This window comes from Chrysochloris asiatica, unplaced genomic scaffold, assembly GCF_000296735.1.
Source record: "Chrysochloris asiatica unplaced genomic scaffold, ChrAsi1.0 scaffold00009, whole genome shotgun sequence".
NCBI classification, from domain to species: domain Eukaryota; kingdom Metazoa; phylum Chordata; class Mammalia; order Afrosoricida; family Chrysochloridae; genus Chrysochloris; species Chrysochloris asiatica.
In genome coordinates this window covers 2,694,996-2,701,708 of record NW_006408527.1, presented here as the reverse complement: position 1 = coordinate 2,701,708, position 6,713 = coordinate 2,694,996, and positions in this window count along the sequence as shown.

Below are 6,713 nucleotides of genomic sequence, written 5' to 3'. Positions count from 1 at the left end.
TTGGTGACTTTCTTTTGGGGTCTATCCTTCCTGGGGTACTTTTGGCTTCTTGAATGTTTATCTTCTCATCTTTCAAAATGTTAGTCTAATTTTTCTTCCAGAAGCTCTTCAACTATTTCCTCTGTGGACTTGTGTGATTCTTCCTGTTCCGGAATGCCGATAATTCTTAAGTTGTTCCTCTTCATGTTATCCAGCATGAATCTTAATCTCTCTTCAGATTTGTTTTTATCATTTTTTGTGCTTGCTCTTCTATCTTAGCAGTATTGAGAGATTTGTCTTCCAGACTGCTAGTTCTGGCTTCCATCTCTTCTCTTCTGCTCCTTTCCCCTTTCAGTGTATTGTCCATTTCTGATATCTTATTATTAATCATCTAGACTTCTTTTTGCAGGTTTTGAATTATTTCCAATGCTGTATCAATCTTATTTGATTGCTCTTGTATTACTTTCCTGAGTTCTTCCTTGTTTTCCTCCACCCCTTTTCGGAGCATTTGAATTTGTTTCCATATCATTCTTCTGAATTCTTTTTCAGGCATATCCAAAACCTGCTCTTCTTCTTCTAAAAAGCCTTTGTCTGTCTCCAGCTTATTTGTCTCAGCTACTCTCTTCTGTTTTTGGATATGTTTCAATATCATTTGTTGTTTTTTGTTTGTCATTTCCAATAGTTATGTGGGTTTTTTTAAAAAGCTTAAGTGGATGTTTATTGTTTATTGTTAAGCTTACTGGGTGTCTCCTGGTGAATATGATCAGAGATAGTCGTCCCTTTTCACATGTAATGCTTAGCAGGTGTTGTTGGCTCTTGTCTCAGTGGTGGAAGTTATGGAGTATGCTTATAGCTTGGCTATATGGCCAAGATTTCTGTCTCTTCTTGGGTAATGTAGGGAGAAAGAGCTCCCGTCTTCAGTAAAGATGTGTGATCAGAAGGACCAAAAGCAGTAGTAATATAAATGCAGAGACAACATCCACCACTTTGGAACAGAAATAAAGCTGTGGTCAACAGTCTGAGGTACACAGGCAGTGTGTGTGCAAGGTAGAAGCCTCCAGCAGTGCATGAGGGTGTCTTCTCACTCAAGCCCCACCTCTAGTCATTACCGTAGAGGTGTGCAGGTAGATATTGAGAAGTTAATGGGAGAAATATTGTCCATTATTTTTGTCTCTGAAGGTCAGTTAGGTGTCTGTGTGTGCACAGCGCAATTCTCGAGATGGTTGAGTCCTTTTATATTGGGGTTTTACAGGTTGCTTTATAAGGGTCCAGTGCAGGGAGCTCAGGTAGCACAGCGACCATGAATGGGGCCACAAACCACAAGGTCAGCAGCTCGAAACCACCAGCTGCACTGCGGGAGAAAGGCCAGGCACTCTGCTCCCGCAATGACCCACAGCCCCAGAAACCCCTGCCCAGTGTCACCTGGAGTCATAACGGACTCCACGGGGCACTGCCACCAAGAGTCCCTAACACGAAAATTTTAGGGTTGTATCTCCATGGCTGACGTCATAAGTAACCGCCAAGCTTCCTCTCTTTGTACCGTGGGAAAACTATCCCACCTAATGGTATCTGGGCTGAGCAAAGAGGACATGATGGGGAATAGGAGGGAGAAATGTATGGAATCTCCTATGCCTCTTTTTTTTTTTGCAAATGTCTCTGCACCGCTTTTAGCACTGGTTTTCTGAGCTGGACTGGATGTAGCCCCGCCCTCTAAACTCTGTCAGCGCGGGATGGCTGCAGAGTGAGTCCTGTCTCCAGATTCCTAACTCGCAGTACTTTCCATAATATCGTGATTTTTTCACCTGCTTGTGCAGGGAAACTGACGTCGTGGACCTTATGGTAGATCCAGAGTTCTGGAGTTGTTTTGTGAGTGCTTTCTGCGTGAGATCCCTGTCCCTCTACCATGGAGACTTCCCTACCTGGTTTTCACTACTGTTTCCCCAACCAGAAGACCCCTATCATTCACTCTTAACAGAACAATAACAATACTTAATAATCGTGGAACATCTGTTGTATACTGGAGACAGTGATTCAGAGTAAAGAATGAACTTCCCTTGAAGCTAGGGGTGCATATGACTGAGTTCTGTTTGGTGGAGCATAATAAGTCGCATGTTGAATTATAGGGTTGCAACCTTTAAGGCAGGAGCTAGTGGTTACAAGTTGGGCTGCTAACCTCAAGGTTAGTAGTTTGAAACGATCAGGCATTCCATAGGAGAGAGATGAGTTTTTTTGCTCTTGTAAGATTCACAGCCTTAGAAACCTTATGCAGCGTTGCTGTGAGTTGGAACCAACTCCAAAGCACATCACCACCACTACAAACATCCTTTAAGGCAAAGAGCTGTGATAGCATAGTGGTTATGAGTCAGGCTGCTAATCTCAAGGTCAGAAGTTCAACACTACCAGTAATTCTGCAGGAGAAAGATGAGGCTTTCTGCTCCTGTAAAGATTTACAGCCTTGGAAACCCTATACAGGGTCACTATGAGTTGGAACCAACTCCACCCACATAACCACCACCACCCTTTAAAGCAAGCTGTGTGACTTCTCTCTTTCCCTTTCCACTGGATGGAAAAAGGACATGTTGTTGACCGATTTTAGACTCCGACGAGGAAGACAACCCTCTAGGAATGATGGAACAACAGAAGGAAACAAATCTAGATTCTTGATTCCTTTATATAAAGGCACTTCCATAACAACTTGAACTTTAATATAACTGAGAAATAGATTTTCATCTTATTTAATCTGTTTGTAAGTTAGATCTCTGTTACAGCAACCAAAATTTGAAGCAAACTAATATAAATGGAAACCTTTGCCTGATAAAGGGTATCTCTAAAAATTACTGCCAAAAACATCATATTTTATGATAAAGTACAGGTATGTATCAATTAATACCCACAATAAAGTCTGTGAAATTGGATCTTATGTAATTTGGATGTTATATTGTATACTTATAGTATATAATATAGTATATTGTATACTTAGCATTCACAGATTTTTCCACCTTTGTTAATAATTGTTTCAGTTCCAAATTGATACCTATCCTTTACCTCTTTCTATCCTATCACTGGTACTAGTTTTGTTGCATTTGGGAGCCATAATGCACTTCCTAGAAATATGTTTGAAAGAAAATTAAACAGAGAGAGAATGTTACAACACCCAAGAGTTGTCTGTATGATAAATGAGATTTGATGCTGTTTCCTTTGAGTCAAAGCATACACTGTTATAGGGAAAAATACTTTATTTGTTAAGTAGGAAAAGTTCAATTAAAATAACAATAGAAAGTATTCTACAGTGCATGTATACACCAGTAACATTTGCACAATGATTCTGTAGGATAAACACTGGACTGAGAACCACAAGGTGGGTGGCTTGAGCCCACCACATGCTCCATAGGAATAAGGTAAGACTTTCTGCTCCAGCAAAGATTTACAGACTCAGAAACCCTATGCAGTTGGAACAGACAGTACAGTACTTAGCAATAAAAATAATCAAGACATAGGTATTATAGGTTATGTATGTACTGTGCCAATTCACGCCCAACAGTGTAATCACCTTGTATACAACACACATGAGATACGTGTGCTGCATGAAAGAAGCTATTGCATTTACTATTATTGCTCATGATGCTAGAGGCCATTGAGTAAGTTCCAACTCATAGCACTCCTGTGCACAATCGAATAAAACATTGACCAATCCTGTCCCACCTCACAATGTAAGTGTTTTTTTGTTTTTCTTTTAGTATGAGTATCTTTTTTTAAGCTTTTACAATAATGGTCTTATGCAATATTTCTCCTTTAGTGATTGAGTAATTGCACTCAGCTTATTTTCCTCAAGGTTCATCCATGTTAGGTGGTGGTTTTCAGCTTCTTTGTTATTCTTCAAGGTAGCATCATTGTGTGTATGTAGCAAAGTTTGTTTATTTATTCTTCTATTGATGAACACTTAGGTTGTCTCCATCTTTTTGCTATTTTGTGAATAGTGCTGTGATAAACATTGGTGTGCATCTATTTACTCGTGTACACTCATCCTATTGTATTTCATTTCATTACAATGATTACAATCCCCTGCATGCATCATTATTCAATGTATTTTCTTCTATTCCTTCTTTTTTTTGGGGGGGGGGGATGTACAGAAACACACTCAGGAATATATAATCATTTAAACAACCAAAGGGCACATTCTGCAAGTCTGCCTCCTGGCTGCCAGCACACAGCCTTTCTCTTTCCATGAGTCTTCAGCTGCTTTATCTCTTCATGTCCTCATCTCTGGTGTCGCTGCTTCTCTGGATAGCGTTCCACATTCCACTCATGATCTTCTTCCTTGATGGTCCTAGGGTCCTCTGTTCCTGGTCTGTAAGATTAACTACTCCCTGCTTTTTGTTACAAAGCTTCTATCAGTACAGTTGTGACAGTTGCAATTGGGCATGGTAACAATTATTCACTATTGAATCATAAGAATCTTATCCCTATCTCCTTTCACCAGACCCTAGACAAGATGAAAACTATTAAGTGGAGATTCTACTTTCCACTGCACACTCTGAAACTAAACTCCCTCTAGAAAACTTATAAGCTAGTCACTTCATGTCTCCCATTTTAGGTAGCCATTGTCTAAGTTGTTGTGGGCTCCCTTTTTACTCTTTTGGTGAAATCTTTTGATACACATACATTTCTAATTTTTTAGTATGTCCCAATCTATTTTGTCTTCTTTTGTTTGTGCAATTCTTACAATGTTTGGTAGTCTATGTGTGCCCTGTATTAGAGTCCTTAAATTTGTCCCTCTTTTTTCATTGATGACCTTTATATATCTGGGATTCACATGTAGGTCTTTAATCCACGCTGAGTTGGTTTTTATATATGGTGTGAGATAAAGGTCTGTTTCAACCTTTTGCATGTCAATTTCCAGTTCTGCTAGTACCATCTGTTGAAGTGGCTATCTCTTTCTCATTTAATGTGCTTTGGCCCTATGTCAAAGATCATTTGGCTGTATGTGGATGGGTTAATTTTCGGATTCTCAATTCTGTTCCATTGATCTTTGTATCTTTCATTGTGCCAGTATCAGGCTTTTTTGACCACTCTAGCCATGTAGTAAATTTTGAAATCAGGGAGTGAGAAGTCTCCAACTTTGTTCTTCTTCTTAAGCAGTGCTTTGCTTATTCGGGAGCTCTTTCCGTTCCATATAAAGTTTGTAATCATTTTTTCCATCTCTTTAAAGAATGTCATTGGAATCTGGATTGGGGTTGTGTTATATCTGTAGATTGCTTTGGGTAATATTGACAATTTCATAATGTTAAGTCTTCCTATTCAGGAGGATAGTATATTCTTCCATTTTGGTTTCTTGTAGTAGTGTGGGGTTTGTTGTTTTTTGTTTTTTTTTAAGTTTTTATTGTGAATTGAGTGACTAGTTTACATGAGGGAACATCAGTTTTACACTTGTCTTTTCATTACAATGATTACAATCTCCTCTGTGTGTTATCATTCAACAGTATTTGCTTCTATTCCCTCTGTGTTTTTTGGGGGGTGGGGTGGGGGTCAGGCTGTATATAAAATCACTCAGGAATATATAATCATTTAAACAACCAAAGGACACATTCTGCAAGCCTGCCTCCTGGCCACTAGTGCCTGGCTGTTAGCACACAACCTTTTTCTTTCCATGAATCTAGAGTCCTCAGCTGCCCTCTCTCTGTCTATGTCCTTATCTCTGTCTCCATCTTTGGTGTCGCTGCTTTTCTGGATAGGGTCCCACATTCTACTCATGCTATTCTCCTTTGATAGTCCTGGACTGTAAGATTAACTACTCCTCTTTTTGTTGCAAAACTTCTACCTATACAGTTGCGATAGTCGCAATTAGTCATGATAACAATTACTCACTATTGAATCATAAGAATCTTATCCCTATCTCCTTTCACCAGACCCATCTAGACAAGATGAAAACTATTCAGTGAGGATTCTACCACCACCACCCCCCCTTTAAAATTTTTTTTATTGTAAATTAAGTGTTAGTTTAAGTAGGGGAACATCAGTTTTACACCCATCCTATCATATTTATTTCATTGCAATGATTACAATCCCCTTCATGCTTCATCATTCAACAGTATTTGCTTCTATTCCGTGTGTATTTAAATTTTTTTTGGATGTGTACCAAAATACTCAGGAATATGTAATCTTTCAAACAGCCAATGAGCACACTCTGCAAGCCTGCCCACCAGCTGCCAGCCAGCACACATTCTCTCTTCCTCCATGAGTCTAGAGTCCTCAGCTGCTCCATCTCTCCATGTCATCATCTCTGCCTCCATCTCTGACATTGCCGCTTCTCTGGGTAGCATCCCATACTCTGCTCCCACTCTTCTCCCTTGATGGTCCTAGGGTCCTCCTCTCCAGGACTGTAAGATCGACCTCTCACCTCTTTTTGCTTCAAAACATCTGCCATTATACTTGTGACAATTGCAATTAGTCATGATAACAATTACTCACTGTTGGATCATGAGAATATTGTTCCTATCTCCTTTCACCAGACCTGTCTAGACAAGATGAAAAACACTCAGTGGGGATTCTACCTTCCCCCTCACACTCTGAATCTAAACTTCCTCTTGAAAACTTGTAAGTCAGTCACTTCGTGCCTTTACAGTGCCCCCATTTTAGGTAGCCAATGTCTAAGTTGCCCATCCTTATCAACCTTGTGTACAGAGGGGATGGGAAAGATCCTTGCTGTAAAGATTCTTTCTCTCTTGGTTGGTATT